This window comes from Perognathus longimembris, chromosome 7, assembly GCF_023159225.1.
Source record: "Perognathus longimembris pacificus isolate PPM17 chromosome 7, ASM2315922v1, whole genome shotgun sequence".
Taxonomy (NCBI): domain Eukaryota; kingdom Metazoa; phylum Chordata; class Mammalia; order Rodentia; family Heteromyidae; genus Perognathus; species Perognathus longimembris.
In genome coordinates, this window is record NC_063167.1 from 82,412,753 (window position 1) to 82,440,604 (window position 27,852).

General features: G+C 41.0%; 1 long non-coding RNA gene across 1 annotated transcript in view; it reads left to right on the forward strand.

Annotated features, from left to right (window-relative positions):
* Positions 1–22,765, forward strand: part of LOC125355611 — a 174,693-nt gene extending 151,928 nt beyond the window's left edge. Inside the window, exon 3 of the long non-coding RNA XR_007211692.1 lies at positions 21,725–22,765. This is a non-coding gene — a long non-coding RNA (uncharacterized LOC125355611). The remainder of the gene's footprint in view (positions 1–21,724) is intronic.
* Positions 22,766–27,852: the final 5,087 nt, after the last annotated feature.

Sequence of the window (27,852 nt, forward strand, 5' to 3'; positions counted from 1 at the left end):
TCTTTTGATTTTGTTGTTCAAGGCTGGTGCTCTATCAAGTGAGCCATGCTTCTGCTTCTGGCTTTTTGCTGGTTAAATGGAGAAAAGAGTCTTATGGGTTTTTTTTCCTGCCTGATTTAGCTTTGAACCTGGATTCTCACATCTTAGCTTCCTGAGTAGCACATATAGACCTATAGGAAAGAGCCACTGCATCCAGCCTTTACCTCTGACTTTTATTTGCCATCTCTAAATAATTTAAGATTAAATAATGGTGAGTTAATTCATTTGGAATGGTGTGTGTGTGTGTGTGTGTGTGTGTGTGTGTGTGTGTGTGTATTAGATGTTCTTATAAAGATCCTCAGATCCGAGCCTCCTGAGTAGTTAGGATTGCAGGCATGAACCACCAGCTCTTGGCTATTGCTTGCCATCTTTAAGTGGAAGATTCTTACAAAATGCCAAGAATAGCCTGGATATTGGCAGATATCAGTTCAAAGTCAACCATAAAGGAAAGCCTGAGAGACTTCCATCTCCAATTAACCAGCCAAAAGCCAAAAGTGGGTCTGTGGTTCAAGTGGTAGAGTGCCAACCTTGAACACAAAAAGCTAGCCGGGCACAGTGCCCAGACCGTGAATTCAAGCCCCACTACACACACACACACACACACACACACACACACACACACACACACACACACACACACACCCCAACAGCTCAGTTATCTGTCCTCCCAGATCTCACCCTTGAAGGATGAATGGCTTTGTTGTTTTTCACAAAGGAGAAAAAGTATACCTAGTGACGAAGTTTCTCTTTCTCCTGTCTAGACACTTTAGAGAAAAACAAATGTAGTTGATCCGTCAAGTTAGATTCTAAAATAAGAGAAGACTTATGTGAATCCACTTGTGCAGCTCTTAGCTGTCAGATGCCTGGAGAGTCTTTTACCCAGCTTCAGCCCTTTTTGCGGTACCAGAAATAGTGGTTAGCTCTCACATGCTGTTCTGCTTCAGCTGGCTTCATGTGGCCACCTGCAGAAAATAGTTCTTGGTTTCTCTTCCTTATCTACTTGCCAGTCAAGGCAGCTTCTAGAAAAACATAGATGTTAATATTCTCGATCTCACAGGAAAGTGAACTGGGGTATTAAGGAATCATCTCGGAACTGACAGAGTGGTTCGTTCATAGCTACTTGGGAGGCAGAGGGTGAGTGGGATTCAAGTTCAAGGCTAGCCTGGACAAAACATTTAGGAGATACCCCTCTCAAACACTAAAAAGCTATGAGGGAAAAATAAATATGAGCATTGCTGTTGATCAAAGTGGGGCATAAATTCAAGACCCTATCTTCCAAACAAGTAAGGTTTAAAAAAAGGCTGGGATATTGTACATATGTTTATCTGAGCTAGGGAAGAGAAAGAAAATTGAGGGAGGGTATAAAAAATATGACAAGAAATGTACTTGCTACCTTATTATGTAACTGTAACCCCTCTGTATATCACCTTTGCAATAAAATTTTTTAAAAAGGCCAGGGGTATGGCTTAAGTAGTAGAGCACCTGCCTTGTAAGCACAAGGCCCTGAGTTTAAATCCTAGTACTGTAAAAACAAACAAGCAAGCAAACACAAATTAGACTATTGAATTAACTGCATATGTTCTACTAACAGTTTTTTCCAGCTGAACTTTTATACATAATAGGAACAGAAGGACAAATAACTATACAGAATTTAAAAGAAAACCACATGGACTGTATTCATGTATGTATATTTATTTAGAGATAGAGTTTTACTATGTAACCTAGGCTAGACTCATGATCCTCTTTCTTCAGCCTACATGCTACCAACATTACAGGCACACAGTCCTGCTTGGGCCTTATTATCTGAAGAACAAAGTAACACACAATAACATTTCACTTGAAAAAAGTTTTATTGTATCATCTCATTTTACGTGTTCTATTTATTTCTTGTACGAATTACTTATGTGGAGCTAAGTGACACAGCACATGCCTGTAATCCCAGCACTCTGGGGGCCAGGGCAGGAAGAGCCAATGTTCAAGGCCAGCCTGTGCTACATAAAAAGCAAATGGGTGCATGTTCAATGCCTTATGTTATTTCTGATAATCAGTGACCTATAATAGCTGGAGTCCTATGCAGCACAATTTGTGATGTGTTTAAACAATTGAAGCATTTGTAGGTGGCCATGTGAAATGGACTCTGTTCTCTGGCCATCTAAAGGAATCAGACAGAAGCTCACATGTGAGCCCAACCCCTATGTAAAGCCGGTACTTGAGTATGAGGGTTCTGTCTATCAAGGGGACACAAGCCATGCCAAGAAACACATGGTTTATAGATTAGTAGATTAGATTTCTAAGCTTGTTTATTTGACATCTTTCTATATTCATTTGGGTTTTACATTTTGTATCAAATTTGTTAAAGGGCAATGGTGGGCATTCTTACAATGTTTAAGTTAAATGCTAATCAACACACAAGAGTACATGTTTGCAATTTTTGTGTTAAGACCTTACATGTTAAGAGTGGGTAACTAAGCTCCTGGAGGTTTGGTAGTGTACGATGACGTATGCTCAAATATATATCAGATTGTCCAACTAGAGAAAAAAACTGCTCAAATATTTTTCTTCTTAAGCAAGGAATAAGCTAAGCAGCTCCTTCTTTTAGTGGAAATTTAAATAAATATGTTAATTCAATGCAATATTCAACCTCACTTGAAAATCCAAAGTATTATAAACTGAGGGACTGGGAATATGGCCTAGTGGCAAGAGTGTTTGCCCTGGGTTCAATTCCTCACCACCACATATAAAGAAAAGGCTGGAAGTGCTGCTGTGGCTCAAGTGGCAGAGTGCTAGCCTTGAGCAAAAAGGAGCCAGGGATGGTGCTTAGGCCATGAGTTCAAGCCCCAGGACTGGCAAAAAGAAAAAGAAAACTTAAAGTATTATTAACTGAAGGAGTGGGAAGTTGCTTTACTTCAGGTTTTAAAAATATGCTTTTCTTTTTGTTTTAAAAGCCAGGCATCATTGGTTCACACCTATAATCCTAGCTACTCAGAAGGCTGAGATTTAAGGATATTGGTTCCAAGCCAGCTCAGAATAGAAAGCCTGTAAGACTTTTATCTCCAATTAATCAGCAAAAATGGGAGAAGCGGAGGTGTGGTTCAAGTTGTGTTTTTAAAAAAGCTAGGGGACTGCTCCTAGACCCTGAGTTCATGTCCCAGTGTCAGCACCAAAAAAGAAAGGATGGAAGTAAGGAAGGAAGGGTGGAAGGAAGGAAGGAAGGAAGGAAGGAAGAAAGAAAGAAAGAAGGAAGGAAACAAAGAAAGGAAGAAGGAAAGAGAAAGAGAAAACAGGCAGGAGGAAAGTAGGAGGGAGGGAGGGAAAAGAAAAGAGGAAAAGGAAAAGCTTTTAAAATAATTTCGATAAGAGACTTAAAACATTTACAAACATTTACAATTTACAGAAATGTATTGACTCATAGTTGTGAAAGCCTGGTATGTGTCAGAAGACTCTTACTGTGCTGTGACTTGAGGACTTAGTAGAAGAAGAAGAAGAAGAAGGAAGATGAAGAGAAGAAGAAAAAGGAGATGAAAAGAGAGAGATTAGACAGTTGGCTTCCTGAAAATCATACATATGACTATTTATCTAACAAATAGGTCCCTTATAATGAACAATTCTTTCTAAGTAACTTTTGCCTAATGGTATAATATGCCTAAGGGAATTTGGAGGAATTACATACATACTGAAAATGCAAAGCATGAGAGAGAGATGACTTTGGTTAAAAAAGCACTGCTGTGGCCTGGCACCGGTGGCTCACATTTGTAATTCTAGCAACTCAGGAGGCTGAGATCTGAAGAATCAACAGTTCGAGGCCAACTCAGGCACAAAATTTTGTCTGGATCCATCTAAACAATCTGAAGGTGTGGCTCAAGTGGTAGAGCACCAGTTATGAGCAAGGTACTCTAGTAGAAGCTAAGTGGTTCTCAATGTGTAATCCTAGTCACTCAGGAGGCTGGGAGCTCAGGACCATAGTCCAAAGCCAACCTGGCCAGCAAAGTCTGGGAGACTCATATCTCCAGCTAAGCCCTCAAAAGCCAGAAGTGGAGGCACAGCTCAGAGTCATAACACCAGCCATGAGCAAAATGGCTGAAGGAGACCATGTATGAGTTCAAGCCCCAGAACTAGCACACTCATGGAGTCCAGAGTGCATGATTTGGGGAGTGCAAACCTTGCTATTGCCCCAAATCAAATATGATTTGTTCCCTGGTGAGGGAAGTTTTAAGACCACCATAACTGCTTCTTATCCTCTTAAGACTGAGTTCTGGCACTGTGTTGGTGGTACTGCGGACTACAGAATGCAGATGGGTGGAAGTGAGTGTCAGCATTACCACTGTAAGCTCTCATTATCAATAAAGCATGTGCTGGCAGGAGACTTTCAATTTGAGCAGAAATAGTTTATTATTGTTATAAGGGTTTGTATTTTGCCCTTACTTTCATTTAAATCTTTCCAAAGCAAAAAAAAAAAAAAGAGGACTTTGTACTCTAGACACAAAGAAGTTCAACACATCAGGGGTCATGGCAGTTCCTCTGGGTTATAAACTATTCACAGTCATTGCATCTCACTGCAGGAATTTTTCTGTGATTTTTTTTTTCCATAGTGGTCAGTCTTGTTACAGAGGCTATAACATCATAGCCAAGGCATATAAAGTCAGCAATATCATACATCCTTCCCTATTCCTTTTTTGGCAATTTTAAGGAAGAACACAAATACAGGGTGCAATTTTGTTTTGTTTCACATATATACATATGTACAAATAAACACACATATACATATATATATGTGTGCACACATACACACACATATATAATTTTTTCCTTTTGGGCCTGGTGCTTAAACTCAAGCTAGTACTCTACCACTTGAGCCACATACCTCCACTTTTGGCCTTCTTTCTTTGCTTTTTTAAAAATTAATTTGAGACAAGAATCTCATAGAACTATGTGATCCTTAGATCTCAACCTTTTGTTATCTAGCATTGCAGGTATTTCTGGGTAGAAACAAAGATTTTGCCTAGGCCCTGAGTTTAAATCCTAGAACTGGCAAGGAGGAGAAGAGGAGGAGGGGGAGGAGGGGGAGAGGAGGAAGAGGAGGAGGAGGAGGAGGAGGAGGAGGAGGAGGAGGAGGAGGAGGAGGAGGAGGAGGAGGAGGAGGAGGAGGAGGAGGGTTACAAACTTTTCTGATCAGGCTGACTTAATCCTCAGATCTCAGGTTCCTGAATAGCTGGAATTACAGAATTACAATGAGCCATTGCTGCCCGGCTTGTGTGGCCTCTATGATGAACTGGCAGGGCATCCTGAAATTTGCCACAGCCTTCTTGGACAATGTCTTTGCATGAAAATCATTAACATCTCATCATTTTCATTAAGAATCTTTAGTAGCCCAGGGCAGAGTTTGGTTTTTCAGTTACCTTGTAAGAGAATTCAGTGGCCCCAAAGGTTCAGGACAGTGTATGGAAGTAAAAGCTCTTTAATGAGATGAAGTTACAGAGCAGTTGAAGCACACCCAACAATCCCCACACATGGCACCTGGTTCAGGGACTGGCATTCGAGCTGTATCCGTGCTGTGCCAAGAAGCTGCTGTGTGCAAAAACAAAATCAACTGAACGGAAATGAGCCAAGGGTGGCCTTTGTGGAAAGAAAATTTCTTTAAAAACAATTTTTTTATTAGCATACATTAGTTGTACAAGGGATTTCTAGTTTATTTTATTTTGTTTTATGCCGGTTTTCTGTGGCACTCCAGTCTCCTGATCAGCAGAGAATGTGTGCCTAGCTCTGTTCACTATGCCACAGGGAGCTAAAAACACTCCTCCTCCTCCTCCTCCTCCTCCTCCTCCTCCTCCTCCTCCTCCTCCTCCTCCTCCTCCTCCTCCTCCTCCTCCTCCTCCTCCTCCTCCTCCTCCTCCTCCTCCTCCTCCTCCTCCTCCTCCTCCTCCTCCTCCTCCTCCTCCTCCTCCTCCTCCTCCTCCTCCTCCTCCTCCTCCTCCTCCTCCTCCTCCTCCTCCTCCTCCTCCTCCTCCTCCTCCTCCTCCTCCTCCTCCTCCTCCTCCTCCTCCTCCTCCTCCTCCTCCTCCTCCTCCTCCTCCTCCTCCTCCTCCTCCTCCTCCTCCTCCTCCTCCTCCTCCTCCTCCTCCTCCTCCTCCTCCTCCTCCTCCTCCTCCTCCTCCTCCTCCTCCCCCCCACTCCTGGGGACTGAACTCTGCACCTGAGCACTGTCCGTAAGATTCTTTTCCTCAGGGCTAGCACTCTACACTGTCCGTAAGATTCTTTCCCTCAGGGCTAGCACTCTACCACTTGTGCCACAGGACCACTTCCGGCTTGTGGTACTGAGAAATTGAACCCAGGGCCTCATGCATGCTAGGCAAGCACTTTATCACTAAGCTATATTTCCAGCCCCTGAAAACATTTCTTTTAGCTGGGCTTTGTGGCTCTCATCCTAGCTACTCAGGAGGCTGAGATCTGAGTATCAAAGTTTATATCCAGCTTGAGTAGAAAACTGCATGAGACTCTCATCTCCAGTTAGCAAAAAGGCACAAGTTGAGCCATGGCTCTAGGTGTAGAGTGCCAGCCTGAGTAAAAAAGCCAAGCAAGGTCCTAAGTTCAAGCCCCAGTATTGGCACACAGACACAGATACAAAGACACACACAGACACAGACACAGACACACACACACACACACACAGAAACACAAAGGCATGTTTTGTTGTGTAATCTTCTGATCTTTAAATGCTGATATTTTAAAATACTGTAATTTTAAGCACTGGATTTTAAAACTATGTCATATTTTCTTTTCAGGATACTGTGACAAAATAGTTGCTCACAAATGACTTCAGGTCTTCTATTATACCACATCAGAGCAACTCAGCTTTCAGACCTCACTTTCCACCCTGGGCTTAAGTCAGTCTCCCAATCCAGCAGTTTCTCTCCTGGGGTCTGATAAGCAAGGGTACAGTGGGCTGGGTTTGATGGCACATGCCTGTAATCCCAGGACAAGGGAGGCTGAGGCAGGAGGATGACAAGTTTCAGGCCAGACCAGGCTAATTTTTAAGGACTATCTCACAAAACAAAATGAAAAGCTATTCTGAAGGCTGAGACCTGAGGATTGCAGTTTGAGGCCAGCCTAGGCAGGAAAATTCATGAAACTCATCTTTAATTAACCAATACAAAAGTGTGAGAAGTGGAGTTATGGTTCAAGTGGTAGAGTTCTAGCCTTGAATGAGGAAGCTAAGTGACAGGGCCCAGGTCCTGAGTTCAAGCATCAGTACTGGCACAAAAACAAAAATTAAAAAGGGCTGGGTGCATAGCTCATGGGGTAGAGTAATTAACAAGGAAAGGGAATCTTGGAGTTTGGTCTCTATCACTGTGCCATAAAAAATAAAATAAAATAAAGTAAAAAGCCACAGTAGAGAACAAGCTGGCTCTGGCTGTGGGACTTTGGGCAGGCAGACATCTGCTGGGCACTTTGTGTTTGGATGGGCCAACTCCATCCTGCATTTCCACCGTGTGATGGGATGAGCACACAGACAAGAGCATCTCCACTGTTCTAAAGACTGTTCTGTGTTGTACAATGCATCAGCACAATGGAAGGCTTATTCTGACCTTTGCCTTCCTCACTAAAATTCCTTTCACCATTCAAATTCATCCAGTGCCAGAGGCTCACCCCTAGATACCTAGCTTCTTAGGAGGCTGAGGTCTGAAGATGGAAGTTTGAAGCCATCCTGGGCAGGGAGGACTATGCTATTCTTATTTCCAGTTAATCTGCAAAAAGCCAGAAATGGAGCTGAGGCTTAAGTGATAGAGCCCTCACCTTGAGCAAAAATGTTCAAGGACTGTGCTCAGATCCAGAGTTCAAGCCCCAGGACTTTATTAAAAAAATTATACTGGGAATATGGCCTAGTGGCAAGAGTGCTTGTTTCATATACATGAAGCCCTAGGTTCGATTCCGCAGCACCACATATATAGAAAACGGCCAGAAGTGGCACTATGGCTCAAGTGGTAGAGTGCTAGCCTTGAGCAAAAAGAAGCCAGGGATAGTGCTCAGGCCCTGAGGCAAGCTCCAGGGATGGCTAATATATATATGTATATATACATATATATAATTTAAATTTACAAATATTCTATTTTTATTTTGTATATTTTCACATTTATAAAAAAATAATTAGAACACCTTAGCCAGTCTAGTGTTCCCATTTTCACCTAGCTGGACACATCTGTTCTGAATATGAAGTCTGAGGCTAAAGAAGTTAGATAACTTCCCCTGTGTCATGTGACCAAGAGTGACCAGTGGTGCTGGCTGTGCATCCGCAAAGCCAGAGAAACTTCCTCAAGCTTCTTCAGACTGAGAACCACATATTCATCAAGTTGGAAAGGCCTTTAGACTATAATATATTCTATTGTCTCATTTTAGAGACAAGTAACTTGTTCACTTTTCTTTTCCTTCTGTTTTGAAATAATAGTTGTATTAAAGACAGCGATAATCAGAAGTGATTGATTTTGTTGTGGGTTCTATTACCTCATTTTTTTTTGTGCTGGACCTTGGACTCAGGGCCCTAGGGCTTTTCTCTCTCTCTCTTTTTCCTGCTAGGCCAATGCTATACCACTTGAGACATAGCTCAACTTTCTGTTTTTTGCTGGTTAGTTGGTAAGAATCTCAAGGACTTTCCTGCCTAGCCTGACTTAGATAACTTCAACTCTCAGGCTCTTGAGTAACTAGAATTAGAGACCAGCCTAGGGCTGTATTTCCATTTTTCTTGTTTCATTTAGATTCAGATAGCCTTACTTTGAACCTTCCAGCTAAAGTCCCTTGCTAATTTCTATAACCCAGATAAATTGAATGCAAGTGTCTAAAATGACAATAATTTTTGCTTCTGCTGCAATGCAAATTTTGCTAAATTTAGAGAGAGCTGGAGATCAAAACCAGCCAATGGGTGTGGCCAGTGTTAATGTAGATGTTGTACCAAACAGAGAGAGAAAAGAACTAGCTACAGTTTAAGTGAATGGCAGAGTCTCTGTGGTTTGCCATGTCACTCGAAACCCCAAAAGGGACTTCATTTTTGTGCACGTTGGTCCATTTGGTTTTTTTTTTTAAATTGAGTATACAAAGCTCAAGAGTTCTTTTGGCCTTAAAAATTGTTTATTTCAGTCAAAATTTCTCATTAGGATTTTGGTTTTCATGTTGCGAATTTCAAAATTGCAAAATGCAAATGTTGCATTCTAATATTATACCCCTAGCCCCCTTCAGTTCTCTCTACCTTCCTTTCTATGCCAATAACCTTTGGTATTTCAGTTTCCACACAGCCACCCCCAGTCAGAGCCATCTGCACTGGTGTGGTCACAGCCAGGAGAAGAGCTGTCCATGCTGTGGGTTTCTGTGCACCACAGAGAATATCGGCTCTTCCTTGTAGCAAAAAGTGGAAGGCAGAAATATGGGATTTTGTCCATAGTAAGGTATTTTTCTGTCTTAGAGAAAATGCATGCATGTATGGGGAAGTCACAATAAGCAGTTTGAAAGTAGTATGGAAAGGACCTTAGACCCTAATACATTCAACTATCACATTTTAGAGATAAGTAACTTGGCCACTTTTCCTTCTACTGTTTTGAAATCATAGTTGTATTAAAAAGAGCAATAATCAGAAGTCATTTATTTGTGTTGTGGGTTATATTACTTTTTTTTTTTTTTTTTTTTTTTGGTGCTGGGGCTTGAACTCAGGGCCTGGGCTCTGACTAGGTATGTGTGACACTGGAGAAATAATTCAAGTAATCTGAATTCCTTCCTTCCTTCCTTCCTTCCTTCCTTCCTTCCTTCCTTCCTTCCTTCCTTCCCTCCATATTGGAACTTGAACTAGAGGCCTCATGATCTCATTTGACATTTTTGCTCAAGGTTGATCCTCTTAACACTTGGGGCCCAGCTCCACTTTCCGCTTTTTGGTGAGCATTGAAAATAAGGCTCTTGCAGATGTTCTGCCTGGATTGGCTTTGAACCACAGTCCTCAGATCTTAGCCTCTTTGGTAGCTAGGATTACAGGTAAAAGCCACCAGTGCCATCTATTTATAAATTAGTGATAATTCCAACTTCAAAGGCTGATGTGCGAATCAAATAAGATCGTGGTTTTCAATATCTGTCAGAGACTGATACTGCATGCAAATACGTCATCTACATCGTTTAGCACTGTTACAGAGAACCTACTCTGCCCAATATACCCTTGAAAAACAGACACAGCCCTTGTTGTGCCAATTCCCAGCTTTCCTCTGATCCTCTGCTCTACATACATACCACATAGGATGATGATGCCTGCTTATTCAAGAAATTTGGTAATACCTGCCAGTCAACAATGTTGTGATGTGTTTAGACTGTCTATATGCAGGAAACAAAAAAAGTGAAAGGAAATGCAAAGTTTCCTCTCAACTGCAACTCAAATGTACAGAAACTTGGCTTGTCTAAACTATTCTAACTTCCTTCCTTGTGCTTATGTCTTCTTGGAGGTGGTTGAGGAGAGAATAATATGAATTGAACACCTGGCTTAAAATATAATCCTAGCATGGTGGCACATGCTTGTAATCTCAGCACTCTCAAGGCTGAGGCTGGAGGATCACACCTTCAAGGCTAGTCTTTACTAGACTGTGAGACACTGCTTCAAAATGAAAACAAATTGGGCTCTGGTAGCTCCAACCTCTAATCCTAGTTATTCATGAGGCTGAAATCTGAAGAATCATAGTTCAAGATCAGCCTATATAGACAAATTTAGTAGGCTCCATCTCCAAAGTACAAAAGCAAGGCTTGAGGCATGGCTTAGAGGGTAAAATACCAGTCTAGTAAGTGTAAGGCCCCGAGTTTAAACCCAAGTACTGCCAAGAAAAATTAAAAATAGATTAAAATAAAATATAGTACTAGTTTGGGTATAGTTGGAGCTGGTTAGTATAACAAGGGTAAATCTTCAGTGAGTGCACACATGCTCATGCACACAGGCATGCACACATAAAGCAGTAATTTAATCTTTTTGGATACTGTTCTGCCTTCTGTGGATGAAAATGCTCAGGCCCAACCTCTGCTGGCCTACATCATGCGGGGAAGAGCTGTAGCTGGCACTGCACAGCCTCCTGGTGGTAGGGAGGCATTGATGTCCTTAGGCACAGTGCCCTGCCCATGCTGGCTGTTACCCTGTGGGTGTTTGTGGCTGCTGCTGGGTGGGTGTGACTTGTGATTGGTTTGGTCAAAGTCCAGCAGTCAGCTCAGGCTGACATGCACTCATTTCAGCTTCCCCACTCTGCTTGAGGTCCCTTTGAAGTCTGGCTTGTGTCTCCTTCAGCCAGCCCTGGCATCACAAACCTTTGATAAGCAGGAGAATGCTGGTTTGTGTCCCCTGGGCCTCTTTGGTCCACTGCTTGCTTACCAGAATCTCCTGTGAGGCCTTAGATTTGTATGGGAATTTGTTCTACACTGAGCCAGCACTTCCTGGAGCCCATGGAGACTCTTTCACCAGTGTTCTGCCAGGCACTGGTGGCTCACGTCTATAATTCTAGTTGCTCAGGAGGCTGAGATCTGAGGATCACAGTGTGAAGACAGCCCTGGCAAGAAGGTCCATGAGACTCTCACCTCTCATTTATCAACAAAAAGCCAGAAGTAGATATGTGGCTATGGCTCAAGTGGTGGAGCCAGCAAAACTAAGGGACAGAACCTAGGCCCTGAGTTCAACCCCCAAGACTGGTGCGCGCGCGCACCCACCCACACCCACACCAAGAATGAACCCTATTGGCCTTCCAAGAAAATCTCATGTGGCACAAGTCAAAGGGGCTTGCAAAGGATGCCTGTCCATTTGTTTGCTTATGAAACAAGGTTGCATTTTGCAAAACAAGCTGTCCTCCAAAGGGTAGTCTTTCCCACAATATCTTCTTCTGCCTTCACCGAGCTTCATCTTAGTGACTAGCAGATTCTCTATCCTTTCTCTATCATGGGAAGTGAAAGTCCTGTAGCCTTCACAAAGGAGCTCATCAACTCTTTTTCTTTTGGAAAGACAAAACAGAACATCCCTCTTTGGTTCTTCTACAACAAATTGCAAGCCTTTCTCCAGAACAAATCATTGCCCAAGGTGGTATACTAGTGTGAAGAATTCAGCTCCAGGAGTGACCAAGAGCAAAGCAGTTTAAAGTGAAAATGGTGCCCTCCCTACAAAACATGACTGCTGCTTTCAAGAAACTCATGGTTTACTAGCTCATGGCTGCCTGGCTGTCCAGGTGCCTAGACTGTGCCCAGAGGTTGGTGGTTCTGATAACTTGTCTTACTATGCATGGATTTGAAATTGGTGATGGACAGTATGCTTGTAAGACATACCTCAACTGTAAGCAAAGTGCACTCTCCCTTTGTTTGTTACTTTCCTCTCATACTTCACTATTTGTTCTCCATTCTTATTGGTTCACCTCTTTTCTCTCTCTGGCTCTCTTTCTTTCTCCTAAATCTCTCTCATTTCTTTCTCTGCTTTTAAATCCATCTCTTTGTTCTCCACTGTTAGTACATTAAATAAACAGTACACAAGACCATTGTTTTAAACAAGTCAGTTTTTATTTTTGAACAAACCAGGCTAAAAAAATGGAGTCACTCAATCCAAGTTGTTTGACCCTCAGGAATTGAGAGATAAGCCAAATTTCCCAAACAGGCCATTCTCTCTTTCTCTCTCTCTCTCTCCCTCCCCACCCCCCTCTCTCTTCCTTGCTTTCTTCTTTCCTCTCTTTCTTCTTTCCCTCTCATCTTTCCATCTTTTTTTTTCTTCTAATACTAGGGCTTAAACTCAGAGCCTAGGCGCTATTGCTTACCATTTTGCTCGGCTGGTGCTCTACCACTTGAGCCACACCTCTACTTCAGATTTTTTTTTCTGATTAATTGGTGACAAGAATCTCATGGATTTTCCTTCCCCAAACTGGCTTTCAACTGTGATACTTAGATCTCAGCCTCTTAAGAGGTAGAATTACAGGTGTGAGCCACTGACAATAGCCAAACAGGCCATTTTCAATGGGCTTGATAAAGAAGTTTCCTCTGCTTCAATCCTTACACAAAAGAAATAATTGAAAGAATCTAATGAAAATGGGTCAATAATTTTCCTATTTTTCTGTTTCCCTGCAGAAAATGACTGTGAAATAATGCCAGGGATTTGGGTTTTGTTTCTGCTTTCTTTAAGCCTTTCTGCTGCTTATAAGGCTAATTCCTTTTCCAATCTTTGGAACACTTACTCTATTTTATGGGTTGAAGTGCTGCTTGATCCTAAAACTGACAATAAAGCCAGCTAGGATCTTTAACATGTAATTTTGTCTTGGTAATGAAGTTTGAACTCAGTGTCTCAAACTTGCTGGCTGTCACTCAGCCTGCTAAGTGGTTACTCTGCCATTTGACAAGCCACATTTCCAACTTAGCTTTCCTTCCTTCCTTCCTTCCTTCCTTCCTTCCTTCCTTCCTTCCTTCCTTCCTTCCTTTCTTCCTTCTTTCCTTCCTTCCATATTGGGGCTTGAGCTCTGGGCCTCACACTCTTGCTTGTTTTATTATGCTCAAAGTTGGTGCTCTGCCACTTGAGCTATACCTTCACATCTAGCTGTATGTTGGTTAATTGGTGATAAAAGTCTCATGGACTTTCCTACTTGCTCTGGCTTTGAACCTCAATCCTCAAATCTGTTTCTTGTATAGCTAGGATATAGGCATGAGCCAACAGCATGCGCGCAAACACACACATATACATATACATATATATGTACATATGTATATATATATATACATACATATATATATATATATATATGAACTTTTCTGCCCACACTGGTTTTGAACAGCCTCCTAAGTAGCTAGGATTTCAGATGTGAGCCACTGATAACCTGGCTTACAATTTCGTCTGTTATCTCCTATAGTAAATATATACACAGGCATGTTAATGCACAAATGCCTTTAACACCTCTTCTTCTTTATCAGTATGCACACATGTGTATCCACTGCTCCTCTAGCTCTTTTTCAACAATTTTCTTTTATGTCCTTCGATATATGTAAGCATTAATTCCTTTTTGTTTGTCATGGGGCTTGAACTCAGGGCCTGGGTGCTGTCCCTGAGCTCTATTGCTAAAGGCTCGAGTTCTACCACTTTGATCTACAACTACTTCTGGTTTTCTGGTGGTTAGTTGGAGATAAGAGTCTCACAGGGACTTTTTTCCATGGGCTGGATTTGAATTGCAGTCCCCAGATCTCAGCCTCCTGAGTAGCTAGAATTACAGTAGTGAGCCCCCAGTGCCTGGCTTTGATTACTTAACATGATCATCATTGCTATAATTTGCAGGGCATGTATTATTATATGCTAGACATGAGAGCATGAGGCCATTCTTTTCACCTTTGCTCTCTCTTTTTATCCTTACAATCTCATTTACTCCTTCCTACATACAATTCTCATTGTATACGAAGGAAGTAGGAACTATGTAAGAAGAAAAATGGCTACTGAATTAGCCACTTCAGAGGTAGGACTTGAACTCAGGTTACACTGGCTTCAAAGCCCATTCTGTCATTGATATTTGTAGCTCAGGTCACTGGCTGGCAAAATAATTTACCAAGACAGGGAAAAAAGAAGTTTACTAGAACATAGGTATAAGAGAGACTCAAAGGGAAACTAGCTAGCCAAAGAGGCACAGCAGCATTCAGACAGGGTGAGGCTAGGCTAGGTTTGATTGGCTATTCCACTTGTAGAAGTGGCTGACCCTTTCCCAGCCTTGACTCCCTTCCTCATACCACATGGACCTTGATATTTCTGTCCATCATATTAAATGAGAACTTCTTCAAAAATTATACCAAGGAGTGCTGTAACAAATAAAAGGAAGGAAGGAAGATTCTTTCCCATTGAAGGAAGATTTTAATGTGGACTGCCCTACAATAATGCTAAATATGAAACTCAAAAATTCTTACACTCCCTGATCTAAAATTGTATTAGCATATATTAGTTATACAAGGAAGTGTTTTGTGACGTTTCCACAAGGCATAAAATGTGCTCCATCAATTTCATCTCCTCTCTCTCTCTTCTTCATTCCCTATAGTTCTTGATTTTTTAAAAAGCCATCACTTTGAAGAGAAGAATGGGGAAGTTTTTTTTTTTAAAGAGATGATTAATCCTTGATGCAATTCTGTTAAAAGTGCTGACTAATGGTCTGATGACTGTTGTTTTTGATCTCCTTGGTGGTGAAGGGGCCATTGCAAGCCAAGAAACAGAAAGAGGATAGAAATACCAGCCACTGAAAAATGCTAACCTCACAGGTCTCTGGATTATTTTGGTTCTAGCTATTTTTCTGAGCTAATTTAACCACTTCCTCTTCAGCTCTTTTGTTCATGCAGGCCTCCTTATTTTCCTGCCTCTCTTTAGGTTATTTTAAGAAGTATAGTTTATTCCCTTGCATCTCCCTCCCTGTTTTTTGAGACAAGGTCTTCCTCTGTAGCCTAACCTGGTCATACATTGGAGATCCCTCTACATCTCCCTCTGAACACTGGGATTACAGATGTGAGCCTCAATGCTCAGTGTAATTTCTCATTTTTTTAAAATTAAATTTTATCGATAAGATGATGTGCAGAGAGAGTATAGTTACATAATAAGGTAGTGAGTACATTTCTTGTCATATTTGTTATACCCTCCCTCATTTTTCTTTCCCTTCCCCAGTTCAGATAAGCATATATACAATATCCAGTGTACCAGAATCATATACAGTGACCACAGGGGGTACGTCAAAGGAAATTCACCTAGTACATTAAACATTGACAACAGTAAAATCCTCCTGTTTCCATCTCTTGGAGTTCATTTTGCTTAGCCTCATCTTATATAGTCATATGTATGTAGCTGTTGAGACCTTTTTATGTTTATTTAGTAATTGTTTGGTTTTAGAGAGATGATCTAAAATCACTGACCAAAATATGTAGAAATACCATTTGAAAAGAAGTTTGTTGCTTTACAGACATGATCTCTACTGTTCTCCCCTCCCCCTCCAACAACCACATATCAGGGAGACCATGCGCCTTTGTCCTCTGTGCTTTAGGCTTGTCTTGCTCAATATTATTCATTTAAGATCTGACCATTTCCCTGTGAATGCCATTATTTTATCATTTTTTTGCCATTAAGATTACCTTTATTTTAAGTACACATTAAACAAGAGATTGATTATCTAAAATCAAATGTAACACTTTTGAAAGAGACATATTCTAAAATAACTTATTTCAATGACAAATTAAAAATTTACTGAGTAGTCTGATTTCTAAGTTTATCTTGCTGTTAATTTCATTAAACATATTGACTATTTTTTCAGTAGGCAGACAATTATGTTTACTGTAGAGACAATATTTGTTGATTATTCAGTAGAATTCATTGTTACCTAATATGCACAGAATGGACTTTTCTATGAAATTATGTAAGATGTCATGTTATCTTCTCCATATTAATAACCTAATTGTATTTTCATATGTGCAAGTAAACTTTATGAGCAATATTCTTTGTTAGCTCTCTGTACTCTAGTTGCTCACCACACAATCTGAGGCTGTTATAAGAATTCTTTTTTAAAAAAAGGATTTACATTCACAAGGCTTTTATCCTGTTTGGATTCTCCAATGCAAACTGAGTTTTCTTCCAGGTGAAAGACATTTCACATCTATTACATTCCTAATGTTTCTCACATGTGTGAATTCTCTTAGGCCTGCTAAAGTGAGTTTTGGTTGAAAGACTTTCTATGTTTACAAGGTTTCTCACCTGTGTGAATTCTATTATCCATGCCAAGGTCTGTCCACATTTGTTTTATTCATAAGGTTTCTCTCCTGTGTGTTCTCTGATGAACATGAAGGTCTGTCCCACTTCTAGGTGAAAGAATTTCCTCATTTGTCACATTCGAACTTGCCGCTTGTGGTTCATTGTTCCTCCTCCAGGCTGGGAATCGGCTGAAACGATCCCAGGGTATTGCAGACACCAGAAATCTAGGCCATACGGGTAATGATAATATTACCCCATGAGCTCCACGTGCACCTTGGACACTCCATAGATGGTCCTGGGCCTCCGAACACAGAGGTCCGGGGTTGGGTTCCGGGGAGACCCCCCCAGACGACCAGCTGGGCTCACCAAATGACCTGCGGGTGCAGCCACCAGGGAGGCAGAGCTGGGATGCTGAAGCCGGGGCGCGGCTCATTTTTGAAAGCACACTTTACCATCCATCTGTTCATATTTTCCCTCTCTCTCTGTCTTCCTCACTTCTTGTCCTCCCCCACTTGATATTGTTTTATTCTGGTTAATTAGAGATAAGAGACTTGAGGATTTGTCTGCCTCCATCCAAACCATGATTCTCAGATCTCAACCTCTTGTGTAGCGAGGTGTATAAGCCACCAGTGTCCTTTTCTTATTCATATATTTCCCCCCTTTTCTCTTGCTTTGTTTCTTTTATCCTTATTCATACTGTGAAATGTGCTGGAATCTTAATCTCTTAACATCCTGGCCCTCACCAGCTGGGGCCTTTGAAGTTTGTATTCAACATCTGTTCATTAATAACCAAATCATTTGCCAATCACAACTGTGCCGTTATGGCATTTGGAGGTGACAGGTACAGCCATGTTGCTGTTTATTTTATTCTGTGAGGTTTTACTGAAAGATAATGAGTGGCTCAAGGAATAAAACAGATTACACACTCCAGTAAAAGAAGTATGTGGCTGAGTGTGTGGCTATGCATTTAGGTAGATGTGTGTGTGTGTGTGTGTGTGTGTGTGTGTGTGTGTGTCAGAATTACAAAAAGGATAAATTCTCCCTAAAGAATGTATAACTTTTGAAAACAATTAATTGAATATTTTCAGATAGTACACAGGTATTTAAATATTCCTAAGACAAACAAATGAAGCTACAGATATGTCAAATATTCCAATCTGATCATTACACATTTTATGTTTGAATTGAAATGTCACCAAAAAGTAATATCAACATCTACATCTATCTATCTATCTACCTATCATCTATCTGTATGTTTGTACAACTACTTATGACAATTAAAAATGTATTTTTGAAAAGAAGGTGTAGTTATTCCATACCAGCTACTCCTTAGAATCTTCCTGTCTTCAGAGAACAGTTCTAAGGTCTTCCCTTAGAGGATATGACCATTGCTAGTCAATTTTGATCTGTGTGTAATACTACAGTGATTGATTGGGTATTGGTGATAATTGATTTCAATATGTTTTGCTCATTAATTGTTAAACTTTAAGGAATGATTTGATCCCATGAGTCTTTCAGAAAATGGAGTGGGTAGTGGCCTTTAGCATTTACAATAGTCACCATGTCAGCCTGAAGTGAGATCTATCTGGCTAGCACTGTTTATTATCAATGTCCTCAATGTCTACCTTGAGCAGAAAATGTGATGCTCATTTCTGGATCCCTCTCTAAGTTCTCTGCTTTACTTTCTTTGGAAGTAATCAGAGAAATGGCAAAACTGCCTGGGAGGAGAGGAGAGGGGAGATAAGGGAGAGAGTGGAGGAGGGGAGAGAGAGGAACAATAACATGAGGATAGAAGAGGAGAAGGAAAAAGAAGACAAAAAAGAGAAAATTTTTAAAAAAGAAAGAAGGCAATGTACATAGCACCTTACGGCACATAAGTGACATAGATACATAGTGACCTTATGGTCACTAACACATTTGGAAAAGGACATGCTTTCTGATTAAGACCTAGCCTTAATCTCTCATTCTCTTATTCCCTATGCCTACCCAAGTTCATTCTGTAATAAGCATTTGGATTGGAATTGGGGATTCTAATTATCTGGCAGGAGTAATCAGATACAAATAACTGCAGGGCAAATCAGTAATCAGGAGCAAACAGGAGGGCATAGCAGATAAAAGCTAAGAAATACATTTAGCCCCTTGTTAAATCTTCCAGTTTGCTTTTAAAAAAAATCAAATTAGGCTCCTATTCAAAAGGCTTAAGCATTCAGGGAGTAGCTCTATAAAATAAAATAAAAAAAAAATCCAACCAGTTTAGAATGACAAATGCTTCTTTTCTTGTTAGTTTTCTGGAATAGGCAGAGGAAATAACACAGTATCAGGGTAATACCAATGAAGTGGTCAGAAAACCTCCCCGAGACATGGAAAAACAAGAGTCTAGTGACTCCTGGTTCTTTTTGTCTTGCAGGCATTAATCTCTTTGTTTCTCACTTTCTCTGTTGCTGTCACTTTGTGTCAGTGCTGGTGTTTGAACTCAGGGCCTCTACCTAACTAGCTCAAGGCTAGCGCTCTACCATTTAAGCCACACCTCCACTTTCAACTTTTTGCCTATTAATTGGACCTAGGAGTCTCATGAACTTTCCTGCCCAGGCTGGTTTCAAACCTGAATCTTCAGATCTCAGCTTCCTGAGTAGCTAGGATTACAGGTGTAATCGAAGGCATGGGATTGCTCTCTACACGATCACCTTCAGACAAGAGGTGCCAGCCACCTCCTTCCAGTTGTGATTCTAAAGGAAGCAGAGAGACTTAGGAGCCATGCCAACCTTCACAGGACTTCACAGGAGGGAAATCAGAATTACATACAATCAGCCTTAACAATACTCCTGTCGTTGTCAGCAGGTTTAACAAAATCCCAGGGCTATAAATTCAGGAGTCTGAATTTATAGATGACAAAGGGTGGGATTGAATAAAACTAGCTGTTTAATTGTCAGAGTAGCTTTTCCTGATTGGAGCAAGACAGACTTGTAGTGTGATGTTTTATTTGGTTCCTGAGCACACTTTCACCTCTCTCTCTTTCTCTCTCTCTCTCTGCTTTGTAAGAGGAAAGAGGTCTGTTTTTCTTCTTGCTGTATAAAAAGAGACAGTATGGAGTGGGAAAAGATACAACCCAATGTCAAGACTGTACTTACCATTTTCTTTCGTATAAAGTGGGAGTGGCAATCACAAGATGGAAGTGCTTTGGGCACATGTCATTCAGAAACTTGAGGTCAAAGCCACAAATGCAGAACTAATGGGAAGCCCGCCATGAAATTTTTCTTCAAGGGTCAGAGTGTCTTTCAGAAGAGAATAGGAATTAGATTAAGTGCATATTGCTTATTATGTAGAATATGCTAGCATATTATGGAGCCCAGGAAACAATCAACTTCTATGGACTCATTCCAAATGCAGCCCTAAGGGGATGACAAATGTTCTCACAAAGAGCAGAGCAATGCTTCCAGCCAGGGAAGAGCAGAGTAAAGGAAAGAACTCCAAATTCCTGTCTGGTTTAAATCACAGGCTGCAAACGCAGAGGCAGACTGCGCAGGACATCGGTATGAGTGGGAGAACATAGATCAGGGACCTGAAATTGATTGAAAGGGACCCTTCAGTTTTTTAGTTACAAAAGTGATACATAGAGGAAAGACTACGGATACAATGTAAAAGCAAAATTTACACCTTTATTTCCAATACTTAGATACGTGATAGCCTGGCACGCTGGTGGTTCATGCCTGTAATTCTTGTTACCCAAGAGGATTGAAATTTGAAGGCAGCCCAGGCAGAAAAGTCTGGGAGATTCTTATCTCTAAATAACTAGTCAAAAGCTGATGGGTGGCTTTTTTTTTTCTTTTTTGGCCAGTCCCCGGATTTGGAACTCAGGGCCTGAGTACTGTCCCTGGCCTCTTTTTGCTCAAGGCTAGCACTCTGCCTCTTGAACCACAGAGCCACTTCTGGCTTTTTCTGTGTATGTGGTGCTGAGGAATCGAACCCAGGGCTTTATGCATGCTAGGCAAGTATTCTGCCACTAAGCTACACTCCCAACCCTCAAAAGCTGATGTAGAGCTCAAGTGGAAGAGCACCAGCTTTGAGAAAAAAATAAGATAAGCTAGAGGTCTTGAATTCAAATTCCAGTACTGGCAAATGAAAATCTTCTAAATGTTATCCATTTAGATGTTTATATATGTAAATCTAATTAATATATTTATATATTTAATACTTATATATTTTTAGAATATGTATGTTTTAAATATACACCTTTACACTTTTAAGAAATCTTTTATTACTAAGCAATATACTGGAAATACCATGTCAATAAAGATATTTTCATTGTCTTGCCACTTTTACTACTAATTATATCTATCTATTTACCCATCTATACTGCTGGTCCTAGAGCTTGAACTTATGGCCTGGGACTGTCCCTGAGCTTTTTAGTTCAAGTCTAGTACTCTGCCACTTAATAATTAATTGAAAATAAGAGTCTCAGGGACTTTCTTGCCCAGGCTGGCTTCTAACTGTAATCCTCAGATCTTAGCTTCCTGAGTAGCTAGGAGTACAGGCATGAGCCACCAGGTTGGGCTGCTAATATATTTACTGACTAATATATCTATAGACTATAGACTATCTTTCTTTATTTGTAATATTATCCATGTGCCTTATCTATAAATACAATGGAATACCCCTTCGTTGGGAAAGAAATTTTCATGAAAACAATAAAACAAAGCAGAGCCCTTGTGGGGGAGAATTATGGTAGCTATTAGATTTCTTACATTTATAGGCATATATGCAAAAATAGGAACTAGAAATAGGAAGATTAGTTTTGAGCCCAGTAAGAAAAGATGGAACTTCTCCTTTCCCTTCTACATGGGCCCCTCCCTATCTTCCTTAACCACACCCAGGCAGTTTCCCCAGATGTGTCCAGGCTGGCTAGATCACTCCAGGATTTCTGATTGTAATGAGGAAGCTTAGCAGATCAATGTTTAGATAGAGATCTCATGACCTTTCAACCTTTAGCCCCACCCTTTGTTTACCACTTTGAGTGCTGGCACCCATGACTGTAAAAGGAAGAAAAAAAAAAACCCTAAAAGGCAAAGAAGCAAAGCAACTATGCCAACTGTCAGGTCAGGTCTGCAGAGTCCCACCTTACTCTCTCTTCCTGTGTAAAGAGGAGAACCAGTCTTGGTTGTTTAGGCAGAAACTAACCTGCAATATGCAAGCAAATACTTACCTACTGAAGGCAATTATATTCCATTGAGGAAAAAAATAATCATCATAATCCTGCCTGCATCTTTCAATCCTGTTTTCATTAAGACCAACACTAGAGCTTCCTGCCTATTAGAATTAACCCTGCTTTCTGTACCTTTGTCCATCTGCCTTCATCTCTTCCCCCAAACAATTGCTCTGCTTTCATAGCTACCAAATTAAAAAGCAAACACACACAAAAGTCAGGATCACATAAAACACGAAGACCTGAAATCCTTTGTACTTATCTCCTTACAACAATCACTCCCTCCCCCCTGTTTGGGTTTTGAGTAAAATTCAAGATTTTTATTTATATTTTTCTCTTGACTATCTGAATTCCATTTTATTTTCCAAAATACTCCAATCTGGCCTTTATGTCTATTAGCTGCTAAAATGACTGATCAGAGTTGCCTGTGACCTCTATGTTGACCCGATAACCTTGTGTTTGTTGTTTGTCTACTTCTCAGTGTCTTTTTCAACAAGCCCACAATCTACTCTTCCTAACCTTTTCAGGTTTCTTCCACACCGACTGCCTATATTATTTCTCTTTTGCCAACTTTCCTCCACTAATGGGTTTCTAATAGTTTGACTTGGGGCTAGGTATTTTAGTTTGGATTTGTTTTTTGAACAAATAAATGTAGCCCAAGCTGGCCTTGAACACATGATCCTGCTTCACTCTCTTGAGATTTTATTATGAGTGGGCACTACTCTGTTCCCTGCAAGGCTGGGTTCTTGATCTCCTTTTTTCCTTTCTTCTTTTTCCTCCTTATACTCTTCTTCTTACTCCTCCTCTTCATAGAGCACTTCCTCCTCCTCTCCGTGTGTGTGTGTGTGTGTGTGTGTGTGTGTGTGTGTGTGTGTATGTGTGTGTGTGCCAGTACTGGGGCATGAACTCAAGGCCTGGTACTTTCCTGTGGCTTTTTTACTCAAGGCTGGCACTCTACCACTTGGGCTATGCTTACAGTTCTGGCATTTTGGTGGCTAACTGGAGATATGAATCTCAAGGTTTGGTCTGCCCTGGCTGGCTTTAAATTATAGTCCTCACATCTCAGCCTACTGAGTAGCTAGGATTATAGCCATGATCCACTGGGGGCTTTTCTCTCTCTCTCTCTCTCTCTCTCTCTCTCTCTCTCTCTCTCTCTCTTGAGAGAGAAACTATATTGTCTAGGCTGGTCTCAAAATTCTAGACACAAGCATTCCACCTACCTCAGCCTCCTGAGTAGCATGAAGTATAAACACGTATTACTTTACCTAGATCCTTCTCTTTGCTGTCTGCATTTTCTCCTGAGTTATTGTGCCCCATCAATGGCTTTAATTACAATCTATACACTGATGACTCATGGTGAGACTCTGGTGCTGGGACATTCTCCCTGCAGTACTAAGACATCATTTCCCTGATAGATTGCTAGGTGAATTGACTGCAGGAAGCTCATGATGTTTGTGGTTTTTTTTTTTTTCCTTTTGTGTGTGTGTGTGTGGGGGGGGTGCCTGTCCAGGGGCTTGCACGCAGGACCTAGGTGCTATCCCTGAGCTGTTTTGCTCAAGGCTAGCACTCTATCACTTTAGCCATAGCTCCACTTCCAGCCTTTTTGGTAGTTAATTGGAGATATGAGTCTCACAGACTTTCCTTCCTATGGCTAAGCTTTGGACCATAATCCTCAGATCTCAGCATCAAGAATAGCTAGGACTACAGGCATGAATCACCGGCACCCAGCTGCTGTTTCCCTTTTTAGATATTGTCCTCCCACCCAGGTTATGTCCTTTCTCCAAGAGCAGCCTGCATCCAGTGCTGCTTGGAGTGAGAATCCAGGGCACAAGGGCTGTCCACACAAGAAGTATGCCTGTTCTAGAACTTTCTGCATGACTGGCTGAGGTCTGTTCCAACATCACTATATCACTATAATATAGTTGGGCTTCTTTCTTTGCAGAATCATGCTGACCCTACTGCCTACTGATTATATAATTTCTGGTAGACACCCAAATGTCCGTTTAGCTGCAAAGAGCTAATTATGGCAGCTTCTGTGAAGCCTGGGCATATAGACTGATTTCAAACTGATTTGGGGCATCTCTCACCCAACCAAATGGAGCTAGAGAGGCTCACCTCAACTTGGGTTGGTACTGAGGGGTCCTCTTAATTTAGCCCTAAAAAAAGGAAATACATTGACATTTCAAGGATTGTGGTTTGAACTGAACCATAGAGAACTGGTATTACCATGGGCCCCTTGTTAGATTAGTTGTGGGGATGGGGTGAGAAAGAAATAGATTCCCAAGTAGATTCCATTAGACTCACTGTATCTATTGGCTCCATAAACTCACTCAGTGGCATGTGCCTAATTATTGCTAATGGGTCAGCTGTTAGAAGGACACCTGCATTGCAACATTAACCTGTGGGGAAAGAAATATCATAATGGAGAAGGCCACGTCAAAATTTCTGAAACAAGCTATTTAGTAGGTTGAGGGTTCAAAGCCAGCATGTGCAGAAATGTCCATAAAACTCTTATCTCCAACTAATCTCTCTCTCTCTCTCTCTCGCACACACACACACACACACACACACACGTGGAGCTATGACTCAAGTGGTAGACACTATGTGATAGATGCCAAGTGGCAGGCTAGCTTTGAGTAAAAAGCACAGGGACTGTGTCTAAGTTCTGAGTTCAAGCCCCAGGACAAGCAACAACAACCACAAAAAGTTTCTGAAACTTCTTTCCTGCCCCTCAAGAGAGAAAAGTTAAAATATAAAGATTTCACCCTAGAGTAGCAGACTTTAACATCACTAATGAAGTCCTGAAGGGCACAGAGATGGCTGACCTCACTCCTCATTATGATATCTCCTGTTAATTCAGGAATCTGTCTCCTGTAGAAACTGGATGGCTTTGGAGGATAACTGAAGAATGCCACCTGCTCAGAAAAGTGAGATCCTTGATTGTAGCTACTGTACTGGATATGGCTTTACTGATAGACAGATAAGATAAAAAGATCAACTAGGCTTTACATATATGGTCTATAGGTATTGACTTGTGCTATTTTCTATTCTAATTGAAGATCAGTAATAGTTTACACTCATGAAATATGAGTTACAGTCAATGGCAGTGTTGACTCTGTGTGTGTGTGTGTGTGTGTGTGTGTGTGTCACTGGAGTCTAAACTCAGGGCCTTGCATTCTTGGGTTGGCTTTTTCCACTCAAGGCTGGGTGATATACCACTTGAAATACAACTCCACTTTTGGCTTTTTGCTGGTTAATTGAAGAGAAGAGTCTCATGAACTTTCCTGCCCAGACTGTTTTCAAACCATGATTCTCAGATCTCAGCCACCAAATGGCTAGGATTACAGGTAAGCAGTATTGGTGCCTGATTATACTATGTAAATGTTAACAAAAGACAAAATATTTGAAGGGGCCAAAAATGTAGGTTTATACCATCCAAAAATGACTTGTTGTGGCAAGGATATAGGTAAATGAGCTCTTTATGTCTTCCTGCAGGAAATAGATGCCATCTGAGTCTTATAAACAAGTATTTGGTTCTCTGTCTCTATTTTTTTTAAATAGCTATGATTTTTTAGGACATATGTGCTACATATGTCCTAGAGTCTAGCAATCCCTTTCCCAGAAATCATCATAGAGGTGAGAACACCAGAAAGGAAGAGTATTTGAATAGTAACACTTAAGAAGCAAGTGTGAGTAATTGCAATAGTTGCTGAATAAATTTCATTCACTTTCATGAACCAGGGTATGCTATTTAAATGCTAAGGTAGAGTTAGGCCAGTTATCTTGAAGGGATTCCCACAACTAGGGTTGAGTGAGAAAAACATGCACAGAAGCTGGGCTAGATGGCTCACTCCTGAAACCTTAGCTACTCAGGAGACTGAGATCCGAGGATCATGGTTCAAAGCCAGCCCAGGCAGAAAAATCCATGACAGTCTTACCTCCAGTTAACTACGAAAATTCTAGAATGGAGATGTAGCTCAAGTGGTATAGTGCCAGCCTTGAGCAAAAATGCTAAGGGATAGCATCTAGGTCCTGAAATCAAGCCACAGTACCAGCACACACACTGACACACACACACACACAGACACACACAGACACACACACAGTGCATGGAATGTTATTGAAATTTGTAAAACAAAGCTAAGAGAATGCCATATATAGAAATCTTAGGTATGCCCAGGATTATGTGGTAGGAAACATATTGCAGTTCTGACATGAGTTTCCTTAGGGAAGAGCAGTTGCTGATGTGAGCAAACTGGAAGAAAGAGGAAGAAAAGAGATAAAGACAAAGCAAAAATACTTGATAGAAAAGCATACTTTTAATACTATATTTCTGAGTTTATGGAAACATATGTTTGTGAAGATGTACTGGATGCAGACATCTATTAGTTTATTTATTTACTGCTAAGTTTTATTCAAAGTGTTTTCAGGTAATAACTAATTTGACCCTTTTAACAGCCCATCACAGCAATTAGTTTTAGATTTTGCATTTGAAATGCAAGGAAATTGAGGTACTAATGCGGTTGCTACAGTTACATACCTAGTAAACAGCCAATCAGGGATTTGTTTATTTTATTTTGCTTTTGTGCTAGTACTGAGTTTTGAACTCAGGGCTTCAGGCTCCTTCTTGGCTTTTTTGCTCAAGGCTGATGCTCTAACATACCTCTATTTCTAGCTTTTGGTTGGTTAATTGGAGATAAGAATCTATCAGGCCAGGCACCAGTAGTTCAAGCACCAGTTGTTCCCTAATCTGGAGGGTGAGATCTGAGGATCTTGGTTTGAAGTCAGACCAGGCAAGAAAGTCCATGAGACTCTTATCTTCAATTAACCATCCAAAGCTGGAAATGGAGCTGTGACTCAAATGGTAGAGTACTAGCCTTGAGCAAAAATCAAAACCTCAGGGATAGCACTCAGGCTTTGAGTTCAAGCCTCAGGACTGGCACCGAAAACTAAAACTAGTCTATCAGATTTGTCTGCTCAGTTGGGCTTTGAACTTTAGTCCTCAGATCTCAGACTCCTGAGTTGCTTGGAATAATAGACATGAGCTCAGGTATAAATCAGGAATTTAAATTTAAACATTCCAACTTCAGAGTTTCTGAGTGCCGCAGTCTTAGCTCCTCTTCTGGGAAATAAGTCACTAATCCATGGCTGTTCATTGCACTCAGGCAATTCCAACTCTTCAAATGGTTTTTACACAATATGTGATTGGGCTCCTCCCAGCTCAACAGATAGCCAGTCCCAGTGGTTTGTTTTGCACCTAGGCTTCAGGACCCGGTGGCTGGCTCTATAGTGTTCTTCAGATAGATCTTCAAGCTGAGCACATGGTTGTGGTAGGCACATAGTAGGTAACTTCATTTTAAGAGTCAAGGCCGAGGACATTTCCACAGAGTTGCTTTCTCATCCCTCTCCTTTGCTTTTTCAGTCTTCCTCAACTCCTCCTCATTCTCCTTCCTTCTTCTTCCTTTCCTCTTTCTTCTACTACATTAATCAAGCCAGTCCTCTGTTTAGTTCCAGTTATAATTTGAACCTAAAAAGCTCCTTAAATCTCATGTATTCAAAGACTTGGTTGGTCTGGAGCCAGTGGTTCATATCTGCAATTGTAGTTACTGAGGAGGGTGAGATTTGAGGATCATGGTTTGAAGCAAACCCAGGAAGGAAAATCCATGAGACTCTTATCTCCAATAAATTCCCCAAAACCTGGAATTGGTACTTTGCCTCAAGGTGGTAAAGCACTAACCTTGAACAAAAGAAACTCAGGGACAGTGCCCACATCCTGAGTTCAAGCCTTAGGAGACACACACACACACACACACACACACACACACACACACACACTCATAGGCACAGAGCTTGGTTGCCAGCTGATAGATTACTGAGAAGTGATTGGCTC